At 33.5% G+C, this 21379-nt stretch overlaps 1 protein-coding gene across 1 annotated transcript in view; it reads right to left on the bottom strand.

Annotated features, from left to right (window-relative positions):
• Positions 1-21015, bottom strand: part of MS3_00004779 (uncharacterized protein) — a 71854-nt gene extending 50839 nt beyond the window's left edge. Inside the window, exon 1 of the mRNA XM_051212749.1 lies at positions 20795-21015. The gene's annotated coding sequence lies outside the window, so the exon portion shown is untranslated. The remainder of the gene's footprint in view (positions 1-20794) is intronic.
• Between the last annotated feature and the right edge of the window lie 364 nt (positions 21016-21379).

The raw sequence follows: 21379 nt of genomic DNA on the forward strand, positions 1-21379 counted from the left end.
TGTCTCTGTAGTTTTCACATTTGCTCAGATCTCCTTTCTTTGGAATCTTGATGAGGTGTCCTTCTTTCCAGTCCATCGGCACTTGTTCCTCCTCCCAAATCTTTTTGAATAGAAGATAAAGCATGCTTGTGGTTGTTTCGATGTCTGATTTCAGTGCTTCAGCTGGTATGTTGTCGGGTCCTGCTGCTTTCCCGTTCTTGATTTGTCTGACGGCCATTCTAATTTCTTCCGTAGTTGGTGGGTTGACATCTATAGGAAGATCTGTGTGTGCTGCTTCGATGTTCGGTGGATTCATTGGAGCCGGCCTATTCAGGAGTTCCTCGAAGTATTCTACCCATCTGTTACGCTGTTGTTGAATTTCGGTGATTTTCCTGCCTTCTTTATCTTTGACCGGCCTCTCTGGTTTACTGTATTTCCCTGCTAGTTTCTTCGTTGTATCATGAAGCTGTTTCATATTTCCTTCTCTAGCAGCTTTTTCTGCCGTCGTTGCTAGTTCTTCAACGTATTTCTTCTTGTCGGCTCTAATGCTCCTCTTCACTTGTTTGTTTGCTTCTATGTATTCAGCTTGTGCTTGGACCTTCTCTGCTCGTGTTCGGCTGTCGTTTATTACTGCCTTCTTGTTCTTCCTTTCTTTGATCTTGTCCAGTGTTTCTGTAGAGATCCATTCATTATGATGGTATTTCTTCAGACCGAGAACCTCTTGACACGTTGAAGTCAATGCTTCCTTGATGCCTTTCCAGTTGTCCTCCATACTAGTTTCTTCTTCTTTCAGTAGATCTTGTAAGGCTTGGAACCTGTTGTTGAGAGCTATCTTGAATTCATTGAGTTTGTCAGTATCTCGAATGAAGGCTGTATTGAACCTTTGTATTGCTGTTTGTCCACTTGTCCAGTTCTTTTTTAGCTTCAGTTTTAAATTGGCTACAACTAGGTGGTGATCTGAAGCTACGTCAGCACCTCTCCTAGTTCTCACATCTTCCATTGTCCTTCGGAATTTTTTGTTGATGCAAATATGATCTATTTGGTTCTCTGTAGTGTGGTCCGGTGAGATCCATGTAGCCTTGTGTATACGCTTGTGTGGAAATATTGTGCCTCCTATGACCAATTTGTTGAATGCACATAGATTTGCAAATCTTTCTCCATTTTCGTTTCTTTCTCCCAGTCCATGTCGTCCCATAATATCTTCATATCCATTGTTGTCTATTCCAACTTTGGCATTTAGATCTCCCATCAGAATAGTTAGGTCCTTTCTTGGGCATTTCTCAATGATTGACTGCAGCCGCTCGTAGAACTGATCTTTAATTTCGTCGTTGCTATCATTGGTGGGTGCATAACATTGGATAATATTCATTAAGATCCCCTCCTTCTTTGTTTCGAATGATGCTTTGATGATTCTGGATCCGTGAGATTCCCATCCTACAAGTGCATTTCGTGCTACTTTGGACAGCATAAGAGCGACTCCCTGAGTGTGTGGAGCATTGTCCTCTTCGTGACCGGAGTATAGCAGCATCTCTCCCGTAGCTAGCCTTTTCTGTCCAGCTTGGGTCCAGTGGGTTTCGCTGATTCCCAGTACTGCTAAGTTGTATCTCCTCATTTCCATTGATATTTGACTGGTCTTCCCGGTTTCCCACATTGTTCGAACGTTCCATGTACCTATAAAAATTTTTGCTCTGGTTGTTAGAAGGGGCATCGGCCTCGTGGCTTTCGAAGGAACTCGGCTTTCACCATGAAGCGTCATAATTCTTCTAAATGAAGACCTTCTAACTCCCAGGGCAGAGTTAAAATGGTTTGAATTATTTTTTCTGGTAAGCGTACTTTTAGCGAGTTAGTTTTCTACGGGATGGGGACGCTAACCCCATGCCCAACCCTCCTCCTTTATCCGGGCTTGGGACCGGCAGTAGCCCCCAGAGGGACTCCAGGCGGAGTTTGGTTCATAAAAGGATCCCAAAATTACCATTGATTATGTTTCTCGGGTTCTAACAGTTTACTAATTCCCATGGCACATAGTATATTGTGATTAAGAATGAGATTAACGCATTGGACGAAGTCTACACCAGACCAATGATTGATACATTGACTTAATCATAAATATTTCTTCAAGTAACGATTATTGTCAGAGTATTCTAGATTTTAAAAGATAATTTTCATTACATACCGATATTAGCTAGAGAATTATTAAGAAATGACAGGTAATAGACACCTGCTTTAATGCAATCAGCTACAATTCCTCAAATGTATAAATTCATCAACTAGCACAGGATAAAACCACTGACTTACATCTATCTCAATATACAGGCTGCATTGAAGCCAGTGATTGGAAACTCAAAGGTTCTTATATTTAGCTTCAGTTATCTTATAACACGATCCCTGTCTAAAATATTATTTCAGAGTTTCTGTCACGTTTCTACTATAAGATGGAACAATTGTCTAATGGTCCTTGATTTTCTCCCATTGATACAAATTCCCTCCGGATATATGATGCGTAATATCTCTGAAACTGGTTGACGCACGTTGGTATCCCAGATGGAGTACTAATTTCCTCAAGATTACAGGTACACTTTTCTGACAACTTCCGGCTAGCATAAAATCTAGGTCTATGATTTACTGTAAACTACTTCCAACCACCTAACATCTCGGCATAGTGAATACGGTGTCAACCCACTTAGACTGGTATTCGGAATGTGACTTCATTGACAGAATTAGATCACCAATTAAAGGATAAGACAATCATGATATTGGCTTCCACTTGGAGATCGATCAGTTGTAGTGAACTACAATATAAGATGATCATGCTATTATCCCTATAAATTCACTACGGTTGAAAAACATTAACAAATGACTTTTAACGCGATGGCATTGTGTTAATTTACTCGGCTAGAAGCCTAAATGCCATGGATTTGGGTTTGTGTCAGATGGCAAGTATATAAAGTTCAGGAATCCTGTAAATGAGATGAAACAATTATCCAGTTTTCCACGGTAATATCAGTTCGTCATACTAGGTTTTCTGAAAAAGAATCTAAAAGAACTACAAATAATATGTAGATTTTAATATATACATATTCAGTTTTGTCTTAAAGAGCTATACGTACATCGATCACATTGTCCAACTAACTATTTTTTTTCCCCTTCACTTGAAAATGTATGAAATAGGTGAATCATTAGAGTGAAGAAAACTGATAATGATCTAATAATAAGTTCATTTTATTTTGATTAATGAACAATATTTCTTTTGATACCACATACATTGAAATCAATTTTTTGGCTTCCAAAAAACAACAGTCGGTGTACTTGTTATGAACTTCAAATGAATATTTAGATAGATGGCATGAATTACTATGATGATTTGTAAAAAGAAAAAAAACGTTTCATTGAATTTCAATGAATACTAGCTAATTGGTCTTTAAATCTGTGTTCAGTTTCTAATAAATTAGAAAAGATTTCATTGAACTTAAATTGATACACAGTACTTCTTTTTCAATAATTTGCTTCTTTAACAATCAACTAGTTATTTGATGGAATTTTAAGAATCAACATGTTTATTATTTGTTAGTACTTTCATGTAATTTTTGATAAAGGAGGGTAACATGTTTGCATTCTGAAAAGCGTGCTCCTTGACGTTTGTTTAAGTTCTTTCTTCATCTTAAGATCATGATATTATTGCTATAGTTATTCAAAGTATGAAATCTGTGTATGATAATTAAAGATCAAAAGATTCCTAATTGTATTCACTATTTTCTTTTAAATATTACGTAACTTTAATCATCCTTTTCAATCAATTATTTTACGGTCAGTATTTTAAGATCAAAATTGTTTACTTTCTTAAGAAACTAAAGACTATCTTACAAAGATCAGTAATCTTTCTTATCCCATGTGCTGATAAATGTTATTCAAGTACAGTTATATAATTCTTTTCTTCCAGGATCTTGGTATTAACTCTTTGCCTGTATTTTCATTTGATCTCTACCCACTTTACTACCAGTATGGATCACAGCATGAATATACTATGAGTTAAATAAAATGACAGAATCATTGTTTACTTTCTGAGCTTGATTTCTGTACATTTTTCGGAGTGTTTTGAACAAGAGAACAGAAGATCAGATGAGTGTAATGTCAGAAATGCGAAATACTTTAAAGAAATTTCGTATACTGAAGGTTTTATGATCTAAGTTTGCAAATATATATAATTTATATTAAGTACTTGACAATGAAACTGACTTATATGTCTCCCTACTACGCATTTCCTTATACATTACATTATTCAAACAATAGCTCAATAAATGACACATGATTTTTTTCAGTACATATAAAAACTTCAAAAAAAAAACACATTTATTCTTCTGTCTGAATAATTTCCATGCTAATCACAAAATCTAAGTAACATTTTTACGGTTTACTTAATCTACTTTAAGTAACCAAGACAACTATTGAAAGTAATCTGTAAAAAATAATTCATGTTTGTAAATAGGAAAGGATATTTATGTGTGAGATGTGGTAGGAAACATAAATGATAAAAAGTTTACTTATTTATTTAAGTATAAATAAAATCAAAATGCGTTCCCATCATTGTTTTGAATAAAAAGGGGATGGATCGATTTCTGAGTTCAAATGAAAGTTATGTTTATCATTCCTATTGGTACTTAATTAGGTAATTTCTGATAGATTTTAAAATAAATTTCAGTCGTTAAATTATTGGAAAGTAAGGATTATCTAATAATCAGAAGGATTTTATAGAGATTGTAGTAATTTAGTAATTGGATTCATGAGTCAATGGAAGCTAGACCATCATGAAAAACCTGGAAGCACTGGACGACCGTTCCATTATAGTATGAGATTCCTCAGCAGTGCGCATCCACGATCCCACCCCGCGACGTTCAAGCCCAGGATCTATCAGTCTCGTGCTCGAACGCTAAAACTAAAGACCACTGAGCCGGCATCCAACGGTGTTAATGTTAATCTAATAACTCATTTGACTTCTGATATTGTTATTCATTATTTAGTGTATGTATACGTCCATCTTTCATTACTAAAATGGAATTTATTTAAATTATAGTTACACATTGATCAACATGATACTTCCATAAATCAACATTACGAATTTGTATTGTGAGATAACAGTCTGAGAAGCATATACATGAAAAATATTGATCGTTTTTTTAATTAGCTGGTAAACTCTAAGTATATACATTATGCAATGCATCATTCATGAAATAAATTGGTTAAGAGCTTACCGTTACTACTGAAATAAGAAATGAATTCCTATTGATTTATATTTCATGAAGAGTTCACTATATACAATTCTTAATGTTAAAGGACGAAGTTAGATATCATCTAGATGCTTTGGAGAAATCTTTCTAATGGCTTCAAAGAATTCATTATTAAAATAACCGAGATTTATTTTGTTTGTAAACTAAGATGACTTGAAGTCTGAAGGTTCATCAGTGTTCCTATTATTCAGTGAATAGATGATCATGTATGTTGATAAATTTAATTTATCCAATAGTGTTTTGAAAGTATCATAGAATTTCATATGATACTAAGCAGTTAGCACATGACTCAACAAGCATTTTATTTTATACACCACATTTTATTCAAATAATTCATTATATCTGTTATAGTTACTCAGTAGAGAAAGCACTCACGATATTTATTAATTATTGCATAAAATTCCCTCATTCTGTTAGTAAAAAATTCATTTCTAAATAACGGGTCAATTTCAGTAAGATGACCATTGAAAATTAGGAAGCACTGGATAGCTTTCTCGTACTAGCATGGGACATCAGCTCAGTGATCTAGAGATTAATTGTTCTTTACGAGACTGAAAGTTCGGCGTTTGATCCCATTTCGTATGGTTATGGATGCTTACTGATAAAAAAGTGCCATACTAGGATGAAACAGCTGTCCATTATCTTCTGGTTCTTCATGGTGGTCTAAGACTATCATGTGACTTGTACATAAGAAATTTGACAATCTCCTAAAAACCCATGTAGTAAGATATCCATTATTGTATGAATCTAAGTAACACCGATTATTAATAAGAAAATGTCTAGTTTTTAAAATCTCTTTATTACCCGGGGCACTTGTTGAAATTAAAAAGTGAATAACTTTAGAAAAACTAATACAAGTAAGTTGAATCTATAGGACATAGCTTATTTAAACTTTGGTCGTAATACATTGCTAATGAATTCATTTTTGCCCTTCAGTATATTCTTATGAAGTAAAAGTGAATTATTGCATGGTCTGAAGGCTTGCAAATAAAAACATTCTTCAGGCAGGATTTATTTCCCACACAATTCTACTGTATTTAAGTTTCTGGAATCTCATCTGCCACTGTAGATAAGTATAAAGAGTTTGCTATGTCAGCTTTAGTTAATAATCCATCAGTCTATAAATATTCTGATCTATAAGCACATTAATTAATAGAAAACTGTGATATATAGTTATAATTTGTAGACAACAGGTTTTTAGTGTTTTTTTTACTTTAGGTACAACCGCATTATACTAATATCTTCTCCTCCATCGTAATCACCATCATCATCATCATCATCGTCATCATCATCATCACCGTCACCATTAACACAAACGCAACTTGGCAATTTTGCGTCAAACAACATGTATATTTTGTTAAATCACAAATGAAATGCAAAGATCCCACATTTACACCACTGTATTGTTAAATTAATACGTTTATCAAAGGTCCTTTTTAATTGTAATCCAGATATGTGATTATATAAACATTAATAAATACCATTATATAATGATAACATTCAACTGTTTTTACTCTGTGAAGATAATTAATAGGACAGATAAGAAAAATCGACTTCTATTCGTGTTTGAAATGAGCGCAAGGATGGTGGAATCTCCTCGGTAATAGAGCTTCATATTGTCATGTAGATTAATATCTAGCATAATTGTACCACAAATCCACCAATCATATATTTTCCTGATGATTAAACTAATTCATCTGTCCACAACAACGAAAAAAATAACTGGAAGGTCATATCTTGTTAGATGATTATTTTTCCTACAAACTGAGCTAGTATATCAGTCATATCCAAAGTAATACCTGGAACCTAAGTTCATCAAATCAAGTTACCACATCACAATATTACAGTGAGATTAACAATGCAACTGGAAGAGTAGTAACAATATTAGCAGTAAGAGAAAAGATTAGGTATTGAATGATGAAAAATTTATTAGAAGATTCTAAGACCTAGAATCTGGGGAAACATAAAAACTGAATACATCTGCATTGTAACAGTCGATTCCGAGTCATATCAATCAAAATTTCTAATAACTGGTAGCGATGATCACTCAGGATCCAACCATGGGATCCTCTTTTTCATTCATGGAATAGTTCAACTGTCAATGGTTTCATAGAATAATACTACATTTTGGTTTGGCAGCACCTAGTTTTCTTTCAGCCTACAACTTCATCAGACAAGATCCCCCTTTAAGATCGAAGGTGGTTGTGCACACATAATATATATATCCCAAATACCTCAGTTAATGAAGATTCACGATATCATTAACCGTTTTACCATCTTTAACCAGTACCATATGGCTAACCTCAGCACTGATTTATTCAGTGATCATAACATACAGGAGCACTGTTTCGAAGACACCTACAGTCAATTACTAAGAGTAATCTAAGAGCCATCTCTGTTTTCAGTGGTTGTTTTACATCTATAAATTTGAACTGACCAAAGTACTGCGCGTTAAACTCGTCCTGTGGTAAGCAGATCGACATCTAACTTACAAAATATATGCCTTTTGAAAGACATTCCTTGTTACTCTGCTATTCATTGACATAGACTAGCTTCTGGTGTTGAATAACTGTTCTCTATATTTTCTTTCGCTATATATCATTTTATCAGTTTATGTTTTATTGCGATTACCCTTAATGTATGTGAAAATCTCAATTATCTTTCATGGTCCACATATAAGATTACTTCAAATATTTTGTTATTCCGTGATTTGAAAAGAAATCAAACAACTTGAATAACTTACTAGCGAAGAAAATCTGGTAAATATGCTTCTTAGCAGTTTACGCCCTTCAACCAGATCTACTGTTATTTCAACTAAGGTAGGATTGTTTCCTAAGTTTACTAATATTCTAGTATTGATATTGTTACAATACGATGTAAAATGAAACAATATTGATTAGCTTATGATTTTGAAATCTTGACTACTTATTAGTTGGTAAGAAATAAAGTGTAATCCACAGATATTGAGCGAGTATTTCATAAAGAAAATAGAGATATAATTTCACATATAATCAGTCTCTAGACTAAATTCTCATGTTGACTTCTTCTATTATATCAGCAAACTACAAAATAAATAGATCTGTTATATTTGCATTCACCTAAGTAAAAGTTATAATAGAAAGGTTGAATGTATATACTGTCATGGAGGTCCACTACTTAGTAATGCCTTTTCCTTATTCTCTCAAAATTTTATTCATTTACTATTATTATTGTTATTATGACTATAAAAAGCAAAAAAAATTGGTTATTTTATTATTATTATTATTATTATTATTATCTCGTTACTTTACGTTTCCTGTAATACTTCATAAATATCGATTATTTTAGGAAGTTAGCTTCCATTGATTGGCTTTTGCTGTTGTATGAATGGTTGCTATGGCAAAGTATTAACTGATGTTCCCACCTTTCAAAAAGATTCCTATTCAATTTATGATAAATTCTTCTACTAGTTTCATTTATTTCTTTGTTTATTTATTTATCCAATTACTGTATCAAAATAATATGATTAGACAAGACGCTTGAGTTAGTAAAAAATTTTCTACATGGTTTTAAAGAAAACCAGTGGAGTGTAAATTTGTTATTTTATTATATTACCTAGATCAAATTACATGTAGTTTAGGTTAGGATAGGACACACATTGAAGAAAGCACCCAACTTCGTCACAAGGCAAGCCCTCACATGGGATCCTCAAGGCCGAAGGGAAAGAGGAAGATCAAAGAACACATTACGCCAAAAAATGGAAACAAACATGAGAAGAATGAACAAAAATTGGATTGAACTGGAAAGGAAGGCCCAGAAAAGAGTGGGTTGAAGAATGTTGGTCAGCAGCCTATGATCCATTGGGAGTAACAGGTGTAAGTAAGTAAGGTTAGAATCTGGCACCGAATGGTTAAGTACTCAACCCAGTAACCATTAACCTACTGTCTTAATCCCGTACTTATCGTTATTACCTACAGGATAGACTTGTTTGTAATGAGTAAAATTGTGTAAACAGGGTACACTATCAAAAACTTTATACAATACTATTGTAAAACAAGAGTTTTTTAGCTTATGCTATGGTATTTAAATAGACCTCAGATGAAAATTAACGGTATTGTTATCTTCTGTTCTTCTGCCGAGTTGATAATCACTGTCACAACTGAAGTCTTAGATTTATGAATTAAATTATTTATTTATTTATTTGAACACATTAATATTGGTACAAAAGAGCGCCAATATATATGCGCCACACAAAACAATGAGCATTCGAAAAGAAAAAAAAGAAAAAAAGGTAAGGAGCGTAAAAAAAGAACAATAAGGAAGAATTTGGCGTAAGTCAGTGTGGTAGTAATGAAGGGACGGAAAGGTACAATCGGAAGAATTCTTCCAGTTAAGGAAGTTCAAACTACTCTTTATGAAGAAAGTAAAAGAAGGTTAAAGCAGGATCGCCACTGGCTTCTATTCTGAGCCATATCTGATAACAACTCTAGCTACTGTGTTAAACCATCTCTCGGACCCCAAACAGGGAGTCGTGAAGGACCAACACAAGCCAGCCTTTACAGCTTTATTTCATACCACGACACCATGTCATACACTGACCACCTCTCCGCTTCTTCCAACCAATCCCAGAGTCGGCAAATAATGCACGACGTGGAATTCGCTGGGACGACATTCGTAGAACATGTCCAAGCCACCGAAGTCGATGTTTCAAGATGGTGACACCAATTGGATTATCGTCTCGGTGCCCAAACACACGATGCCGAACCTCTGCATTACTGACATGTTGTTACCACTGGATGTCAGCAATCCTTCGAAGACAACGATGATCAAACATAGAAAGTCGTCTAACATCTTCAACTCGGAGAGGTCAGATTTCACAAGCATAGAGCAAAATTGCTCTCACCGACGCGTTGTAGATCCGACCTTTTACAGCCAGACTAACATCACGAAGGCGCCAAAGATGGCCCAGATTGGCATAAGCCGCTCTGGCTTTTATAATACGTGGATCGATCTCATCACTCACGCCACTACCAGCACTTATGCAGCTACCCAGAGGCACGAACTTCTTGACTACTTCTATCTGCTCACCATCCAGGGTGAGTACAGGATTAGAATCCTGCCAGTCTTGTAGAAGTACTTTGCACTTCGAAGGTGCAAAGCACATACCCATATCTACGGACACTGCAAACTGATTGAGTGCGGATTGCATGGCTTGGGCATTATCGCACGGTAAGACAATATCATCCGCATACTCAAGGTCGGGAAGTCTTTCTTCAGGCAATAGATCCACACCGCGATTACTTACACCCATCAGAGCTGTTTCCAGAATGTCGTCGATGGCAAAGTTGAAGAGGAATGGTGAGACTGGGCAACCCTGCCTAACCCCACTTCTCGAATGGAACAATGGAGAGGGGTGGTTGTACGCCTTCACTCTGCCTGAGGTGTTTGTATATAGGGCTTTTAGGATGTTAATAAACTTCTCAGGCACACCCTTCTTCAAAAGACAACCCCAGAGAACAGTCCTGTCCAACGAATCGAAGGCAGCCCTAATGTCAAGAAACACTACGATTGTTGGCCTGTGATAAGTATGACGGTGTTCTGAAATTTGGTGGAGGGTGAAGATATGATCAATACATCCTCGACCAGAACGAAACCCATCCTGCTCCTCGCGAGTCAATCTTTCTCGGGTTTTGAACAACCTACGAAGTATTACGAAGCCAATAGCTCGAACGCAATCGGAAGTAGACGTATCCCCCGATAGTTGTTACAGGAACGACGTGAACCCTTTTTAAAGATAGGGAAAACTATCGACTCATTCCACGACGTTGGTACACTCTCTAGCTTCCAGACCTTTGTAAACAACGTTGTCAGTTCCTTAACCAGAAAGCCACCACCAACTTTAAAAAGAGTCGGAGGTAAGTCATCTGGGCCCGGTGATTTGTAACGCTTTTAGAGTTGGAGTTCCTTGCAGACTTCCGCCTCATTTGGTGGATCAACCGTCGCCAGACATGGAGGGCAGGACAGTCTGACCGATGTTGCCGGAGCAGCAGGCCAGTTGAACTGCCCTTCGAAAAATTCTGCCCATCGTCCAAGACGTCGATGGATGTTAGTGATTGGCATCCCATCATCCTCGCAGATTGTTTCACTCACACCATACTTCTTGCTGCCAGTGGCTTGGATGAGCTGGAAGAGCTTCCGGTAATTACCAGATGCAGCTGCTGCTTCCAGCTCATTAGCACGCTTCAACTACCAGGCTTCTCGGTCCTTACGCAAGCTCTGCCCAATTTCCTCACGTAACATCCTTCGTTTATGGTCAGGCTCACGGTCACCCGGAGTAGATCGACGGGCTTCAATGAGTTGTAAGGAACCAGAAGAAACCCACTGCCTATAAGCGGGACGTTTCGCGAACCCACAACTGACTGTACCAGCCATTTTCATGGCGTCATGCAATTGCAACCAATGCTCATCTATACTTTTCGGTGGAATGGTAGCTAGCCTGGCCCCCGAATGCCCTGGTATGGCCGAGAGTGGGGAGAGTCCGCTCTCCTCTCGAACTACTCTCATACGGCCACGCGTATACAGCCTCTGCCAGGAAGTCCTACTCACTGCCTTCTCATGGAGGGGTGTTGTTTACGAAAATGAGAGGACGAAAAGCGAATGTCCGGCGCTTTAACCGGATCCCAAACCAATGGTGCACATGGGCTCCAGTATCCTGCGGGAACAAATGGTGTATGAACCAATCGTTGGTCACCGGCTACCATGGGACTGCATCTCCTCACGATGCTCCACCGCCTTGTGGGTTAGACTTCTAGGTCAAGACCTGCTAGTTTGTTCCGTTATGAGTTTAGAAAAGAAGAGGAACAATAAAAACTAGTGAAATATATGTGTTTAAGGTGGTGGATAAGACTTTTTACCAAATGTTATAGCATTGTTAATTCACCTTCCCAACACCTTGGATTTAATTATCCTAATTAATTAAAATTAATTGTATCAGTTTACAATGAATCAATTTTTAGGTATATCTATAGCTGGAACACCCTGCCAGTGAGAACTTATAGTTTCTCTAAAGATTGACAAGAATAAGCACTTATGAATGTCGTGATCATAATGAAAATGAAAAGCCATCATCAATATACTTTACATTTAATCAATACAAACTAATCTTCTTTGTAAAATCCTTAAACAAAAATGGATGATTTCATTTCATGATAAAAATCCTATCATGATAATCAACATAAACAATGAAATCCGTTAAATTACATCTATAAAACTTTTTTAAAAAAACCATGTATGTATACGCCAAAATCATCTGAATAAGTCTTCAATATTGTGAATGAATGAGAGAAAGACAAACAAAAGACAATCGGCAAACAATATGTAGATTCCTGTAAAACAAGTCAGTTACCAGCATAAGTAGTATATATATAGGCCTAATATCAATCTAATTCTTTGAATAACATTGTCAATATTATTCACACAAACAAATTCACTTTATTGATTGATTAATTGAATAATCGATTAATTGAATCGATTATAATTTTATTACTATAAAATTTTAACTAAGTCATTTACTTGGTAACTAGTAAATTCTTTTTTTCTCTAGAAAAAAAAAACTAAATAAATAAATTTATTTATTTATTTATTCATATTGTTGTGCTGGTTATTAAATCTGCGTGTAAACTAATACACACTAATCAATAAATGTTTGTTTATTTATTTTTTTCCTTCATTTGATATCTTACAGAATTATTGACAATATGACAATAATTATATAAAATTATAGATTGAATCAATAAAAGGCAGTGGTTAAATGAATGAATTTAAAGTAAAAACTCAATAGTAATTCAACATTGAATTGTTTCATGGAATATGAATCAAGCAATTTGATTTAATGAGAACAAAAAACAAATTTAAACTGAAATTTATTTCGATTATGAATTTATGTAGAACTTAAGATCCAGTGAAACTTAAGAAATATTGAACAATTGTTTCTTATCAGTATAATAATATTTCACAGTTGTTAACAATTAGAATAATAATAATGATGATGTGAATTGTCTGGCTGTAAAAGGTCGGATCTACAACGCGTCGGTGAGAGCAATTTTGCTCTATGCTTGTGAAATCTGACCTCTCCGAGTTGAAGATGTTAGACGACTTTCTATGTTTGATCATCGTTGTCTTCGAAGGATTGCTGACATCCAGTGGTAACAACATGTCAGTAATGCAGAGGTTCGGCATCGTGTGTTTGGGCACCGAGACGATAATCCAATTGGTGTCACCATCTTGAAACATCGACTTCGGTGGCTTGGACATGTTCTACGAATGTCGTCCCAGCGAATTCCACGTCGTGCATTATTTGCCGACTCTGGGATTGGTTGGAAGAAGCGGAGAGGTGGTCAGTGTATGACATGGTGTCGTGGTATGAAATAAAGCTGTAAAGGCTGGCTTGTGTTGGTCCTTCACGACTCCCTGTTTGGGGTCCGAGAGATGGTTTAACACAGTAGCTAGAGTTGTTATCAGATATGGCTCAGAATAGAAGCCAGTGGCGATCCTGCTTTAACCTTCTTTTACTTTCTTCATAAAGAGTAGTTTGAACTTCCTTAACTGGAAGAATTCTTCTGATTGTACCTATCCGTTTCCCCTATTATTATTATTTATTTATTTATTATTATTACCACACTACCATACACTAAGCTGTGGTCGTTATTGTCTTTTTTTTCTTATACGCACCTTGCCTTCTTTTTCTCTTCCCATTCTCATTGTGTTTTTGTGGCGCATATATCTGGTGCCCCCTTGTACCAATATTTATGTGTTCAAATAAATAAATAATAATAAATAAATAACAATTAGAATCTGTTAAGAAGTTCTATATTGGTCTAGAACTATTGTCTTTAGTTATCGGGTAGAGACAGGTATCTACCTCAGTACAATGGAAGATGGCCACGTAATTCCGTGTATTGGTTGAGGTTAGACATTAACACCATCGGATGCTGGCTCAGTGGTCCAATAGGTTAAGCGTCCACGCGCGAGACTGAAGGCACTGGGTCCAAATCCTGTGAGCGGGATCGTGGATGCGCACAATAGGACGAAATGGCTGTCCAGTACTTCCAAGTTTTCAATGATGGTTTAACATCAGTCGGTTCATGATCACAATCAAAAACCTAATAATCTCCGTAACCCCTTTACTGATAAAGTTATCTAGTTATTAGTGATTCTTCAGTTGTGATAAAATGAATTTAATGAAAAGCGACTTCGTTTCAAACAACGAAGGCCTATTTAAATTTATTTGGTATTTCTATGATGTAATAAGAAGACGAAGATTATCAGAACTATTAGCGCAATACATTTCGAACAATCTGATCACATATATACCTGTTAAGAGCATGTATATATAAAAATAAAAGGTCAACTAGACTGGAAATGGGGTAAGAGGAGATAAGGATAATGATGAGAGTAATAATAATAATGTGAACACATTTCAAAACCTAATCACTCTGGATAATAAGTCAATATTACCAGGGTAGGTTTAAGGTAAGAATAAACTGTTTTTTAACACACTAAAGGGGTTTGAATTTTCAATAAACCTTAGTATACGCCTTTAACACTTTTATACAACACCACAAAAGCCGAGCTTAGATCAATTTTATGACCTGTTTCAATTATATGTTTAGCAATAGAGGATGATGGATGCTTATCCTCTTCTCTTATTGAGTCACTTGATTGTATTTGTTTTTGCAGCCATTTGGGTACATGTTCACCCACCCTAATGTTGAGATCACGATTGCTCCTCCGTCTTCTTATTACATTATCGAAATTTATCAAAGGGACTAATTGTTTTAAATTTACTTGGTATTGTTTGTTTGATTCTTCCCATTGCAACTGATCGGTCTCCAATTGGCGTATGCACATCCTGTGCAAATTGGCTCGATATTGCCTTACGTCACAAGCACTATATGCTTGGTTGAATAGTGGCTAGCAGTGGAATCCAGGACACACGTTTCATCCTATTTGAAACTTGTCAGCTAGATATACCTGAATCTCAGAGTTGATATTCACTCCGGGACTCAAACCCAGTACCGTTCACTTCGAACATCATCGCATTATCCACTTAGCTACTGAGTTCTGATAACCATTTGCTTATGCAATGAGGTGAAGGTTAAATTCATTTTTCACTGTTTTTTTTTTTCATGAAGCAAATTTAGCATAGATATTTAAATTTTCCTTAGAAATTGAGCTACATTAACTAAATAAGATAATTACCAGAAGTCGTTAAAGTAGTAATTTCTATCTTTGAGACAAAAGCTTTACAAATTATTTTAATTTTGACTATTTTAACTTTAGACGACCTATTCACTTTTTGTAAAATTACAATTTATTAAATAATTATGCTAATTAACAATATGTACTTTCTTTAATTACCATTGGAGTTCTTATTCTATAGTTAATGTAATCTGTTAACTGTATTAATTTCAACTGTGATCGTCTACAAATTTTAAGAATATTATAAAATATACGAATCGTTTTTTTATGTCCCCTTCCCTCTGACATGTAGAAATATTACCATTGATTTAGATATTCCTACTATGTAAAAATCATAATCTTTTTGTTTAGATTAATTATGTATTAACATTGTGTATCCAAACGTAGATGGTAAAATAATTTATTCATCAATCCTTAACACTCTGTTCAAAGTTAAAATACTTTCATTCATTTAAGTTGTCCTTGGTTCAGTTTCAACATAAATTACATGCAATATATTGATTACTTGATAAATATTCACACTGATGACTAGAGTGATTTCCTAGTTTCTGAGTGAGGCTGCTTTTTAGAACTATAACACTAAACACATCAATTAGGTGAAGAGGGAAACTATATCTCACGATATATAGATGTTGATTAACTTTAAGAACCATAGTTCAATTTTATTAACTATACTAGGACTAATTATTATTGCAATTTAGAGTAATTCACTGATTTCGTCAAAAAAAAGCATTTGATCCTTCAATTCAACGTTACTTCGGTTCATGATATGAATAATTCCGATCCGTTAGATGATGTTCACCATAATGAACTCATTTAATACACTAACTCTGATGGTTGTTAGTGATCCTGATCAGAAGTTGAATATTAGATGAAAATTTGTGAATGAACAGTTGCTTGGAACACTATCTGAGAAACAGCAATCGATCTTTTACGATGATTAAAGTTATATTCAAGTATTAAGATTCTAGATAAACTATTATATTCTTATCAAATGCTTTATTCTCGATACCATATTGATTGATAAACAAAGACGATGATCTTTCAAGGACCTTACCACCACCAATTTATTATTGGTCAATCAACGTCTAACTTATCGAAAGTAATCAATAATAAAAGCTTGAATATCTTTATGGAGATTGACAGTGATCAATATATTTCTACTAATTAATACTTATAATAAAGATAGTTTACTAACAGGAAAGTATCTTTTTATCGTTACTGATTATTAAAGAAAATATTTTTTTATATTGATTATGTGTTCTCTTATTTTTCACTGACCTTTTAATGTTTTTCAACGATTGATTTAAGTGAGTTGATGAAAAAATTTGTGAAAAAATTACATAAGCGCTTCAGTGTTGATTTAAATATGAGTTAACTTCCATATCAAGTATTCTTAGTTGAGTTAAAGCTACCAATATAGTTTATAGGTGAATTCAACAATCACCTAAAAGAGAGAAAAGTTACCTAATGCCATTTCTTTCTGTTGATATGTTTGACTAACGAGAAATATATGCCATAAGAATAATAACCACCCAGTGATTCAATTATCTTTAAATGCTAGTTTTCTAAGATGAATGCAACGCATGATAGACAGCAATATTGAAAAGGACCAATTTTATATTCACACAGAACATTAGATGTGAAAAAGCACAGACATCTGAAGTGCTGCTATTATTGTCCTTTTATGACTGTAATCAGCGATTTGATTAGTTTGACGCGAATACTTATGGCCACCCTGGTTCAAACCTGTGAGTCTTCTCAAAGTAGTGTAGATAATCTTTACTGATGAGCAACAAACAAACAAGAAAACTGAGTTTTCGACCTTCTGTACTTTAATCTTCAGCTTATAATACACAGTTTCTACATATACATAACTGAGATGATAGGTGATGTATTTGATCAGTATGAGTCCGTATAAATGTAGTGGGATCAATGTTAAAATTGAGTCAATTTTAGGGGAAGTAGTAATGAACTGATAAGAGTGTCATTTGATCACTGAAAAATTAATTCACAATCTACTTAGAGGTATTTCATAAGATTTACCTCGAGTACAAGATACTGTTCTCACTTGGATATTTTTTAATATTAAAATTGTTTACTACCCCGGTCAAGAGCACTTTATAACATGCTACAATTATTTGTCAGAATAAACTCACCAGAATTAAGATTATTGAAAGGTTTATTCAGATATCTGAGGTCATTAACTTACTATAATATGAAAGAAACAACATTAAGAGAAAGCATTGAAAAACAAGATAGACAAAGATAAAATATTAGATCACTCTCCAACAGCTTTGTTATTCAATGATAATGGGTGTAACGGTAACTTAATGTTAAATACTCCTTTACCCTTTATGATGACTCATTTATTAAGCTTATTTATGTATCAGAAGGGGTTTTGTGGATATTGTAGTAATTTCAATAGTTGAAATCATGAGTCAATTGAAGCTAGACCACTATGGATAATATATATATATATATATATATATATATATATATATATATATATATATATATATATATATATATATACTATTTTTGTTCAAGGTTAGCAGTTAATATCTATTCATCTGTCCAAGTCAAAGCGCTCCATTAAATATTGATTAGCTTGTTCTGTGGTTGATCTTTTAATTTACTTGAGAATTTCTAACCTTACATTGTCATTTTAAACTTTTCGTCTTAAATAAATAAAGAAGGTTTGATTAGTCATTTACTTCAAGCTTAGTGTTTTAAACGAGTCGTTTTGCACGGGTGAGGTAACTGATTGTTTCTTAATCAACATGATGAATGAGGGATTGTTCAGGAGAGTTTAGAATAACAAAATATGAAACCACAGATTCCGAATTATTAAAAGTCACTTTAAATTGGCGATATACCTCTCAGTTCCATTTCTTTTGATAGCAATTTGAATGATAGTCGTATATGAATGTTTTCATAGTTATCAAGAGAGGGTAATTTCTTTTCACTGGTTAAATATAATTTCATCATTTACGTTACCAATATTCTATATCATGTGTGGTTGATTTCTAAAGTAATCTATTATTAAGCTCTCAAATGATCATCTGTTTATTATAAAACATGTGAATATTTGTTAACTATACATTTCTTAATATCAACTATTGATAGACTATGAAAACAATCTATTGATCGATAAAGAACAACCAGTATCATACTCTACAAACTTTTATGTTCAATGGTTTCTGTAAGTCAAGTTCATGATGTTCTTAATGTTCTAAGTAATTCAACATTTTGTATGTAATTAACGATAAGTCTCGAAGAAGTTTAATATAAACTTTGTCAACAAGTGTTAAAATTCATCCTCAACGTCACGAAGATTGTGTCTACAAGGATTTAACATTCAACCAGTCAGATATAAAGAATCTGAAATTTTTACCAGAAATAAAAAAACGACAAGACAATTATTATTTTTGCTGTAACTAACATAAATTAAAAATGCGGGGTGGCACAGCTCACAAATTTATCAGCAATAATGACGTATAAATTTATTTATTTATCATTGAAACAAACTACGTGTTCATTGTAAATCGAAATTATAACGAAATTTGTCCAGAGTTCCAATGACCCTATTATGCAACATCTCAAAAGCTTAATCTTAGCCAGTTAAATATGATAGATAAATCTTTATGTTCGACTAATCAAAGGTTACCGTTAATATGTTATAAACTAGGTTTTAAGTTTATTAATAGTTATTGGCGGTAACCACATATATCCTGAGAGAATTGGAACAAGGCAATATTGTTTCTCCTTCAAAAAGATCATCAATGAGACTGAGAGAATCATTAATCATAAAAATAAAACGATCCACAATGATCAGCTAGGGTGATTAACTGATGAAGTTCCAAGCTTACTCAGTAAAGAGTTAAAAAACATAATTCTGGTAACTATTGGAATTCAGTACTTGAACAACAGTTGTTTACATGAAAGCTATTTATATTTATGTATACGAATCTGTGCAGTTCGATTTTAATTTTATTTCTAATTTGAGCAAACAACAAGTTCTTATCGTTTACCAGAAATTGAAATATTGAACTTGGGGGGAGAATTCTAAAATCTTCATTAAAAAATATCCGTTATCAGTTAGACTGTAAAGAAATTAACACTAGAATGTGTTTTGCAGGAAATATGACTGTTTGTTTTGTTTTGTTTTTTAGTGATAAAATTTCCCCATAAATATAATAACCGAGAAAAAGACTGTTCACGTTCAGAGGAACATTTAAATACATTTGTTAACTACATAGAAACATAAAGTGAAAACTGAATCCCTAATCATTGATAAAACTTAAGTTAATTGATAACCATGAAAAATATCGGTTGTTATGCATGCAATAAATATATCGGGGTAATAAAAATAACCCATGGAAAAAATCACGTAGTGCATAAAAACATGTTAAATCTATACATTAAACGATAAGATTAAACCACACCATCAACTCATTCAAATATGTGATGACGATGTCTTAGTTTTGTTTCTTTATTTAAAATCCACTCTAAAATATTCACTAATTAATAAGTAGTCTCTAATAATATACCTTTATAAATAAATTGAGATGTTTCGAACAGATAAGTAAAAAATCACTGAGTTATTACGTAATAGAAATGCCTTTATATAGATACAGAGACTTTCAAGAGTTTTCCTAACCCTGAAATAAATTGTACTTGGAGGGCAAATTCATCTAGATCAATTAATTCTTATTGATTAATCATTTACAAAATGTAAATGTTATGTGAATTGATTTTTTTTACAAACCAAAAAATTAACTGAACAGATTTTTTATGTTACGATTGAAAGACCAATTTTGAACTTGAACATTCAGATACCATGTAAAAACAATGAAAAAAATGAATCAAGATTAACAGTTTTTTACTTAAAGATTATAAATTTTAATCTAATATAAGGAAATCAAGATCTTGAATTTCTGTCTACCTCACCAGTATAACATAGTTATCTCTGTAAAAATGTTTCCGTTTTATTTTTAAATAAGGATACCGAAGTTACGGTTCTAAAAGGTTTAGAGATTCTACCATTTTGTGACTGGACTCTTCACTTAGATTTTTAATCAATTCGAATAAACTATGATAGGGTTTACTTATTAATAATAAATTTATACCTAACAACAAGATTATATAAACTTACCAAACATTGATAATGAACATTAAAAACCATCGTGTTGTTATATTAAGATTCATTCCAGTTTGGAACAAAGTAACAAAATGAAGTAAATCTCAAAGAAAAAGAAGAAAAAAAAGAACAAAAATAAAAATAAACTTACCTAATTATTATGCAATTTAAATGATTGAATAATCAATTGTAAAGTAATCAAGTTTTATAACATTGTCATAATCGTTTTATTTGTTATATATTTAACAATAAGAGAAGTTAAAAGAAAATAATCATAATAAATTATAAGATTTATAAGTCCCAAGCATATTTAATATAACAATTTCATTATGACATAATCAAATTCAAGTGTTATGATTTAGGATTTATTACATAATATTATTAATAAATAGTGTAATATATATGGAATCAGAAATGTTTTAACCAATCAAAGTAAAGAACCAATCAAATTCATCCATTTCGTCTTAATCATCATATAATATGGTGTGTCTATTTTCAGGAAGAAACAAATGTACTTGCATTCTTCAGAATAGTACTATTCAATCAATATCGAATAATAATAATAATAATAATAATAATAATAACACATTTAAAGTGTTTTCCATTCATAACACCTTGTTATTTATTTGAGCTTGGTGATTATCTACAATGAATTAAAAGTATAGTCAATAAATTTATGTATCTATTAGTAATATGATAGAAAACAATTGATTCTTGTGTAGAAATCACAATTCCT

This window comes from Schistosoma haematobium, chromosome 1 (genome assembly GCF_000699445.3).
Source record: "Schistosoma haematobium chromosome 1, whole genome shotgun sequence".
In the NCBI taxonomy this organism is placed as follows: domain Eukaryota; kingdom Metazoa; phylum Platyhelminthes; class Trematoda; order Strigeidida; family Schistosomatidae; genus Schistosoma; species Schistosoma haematobium.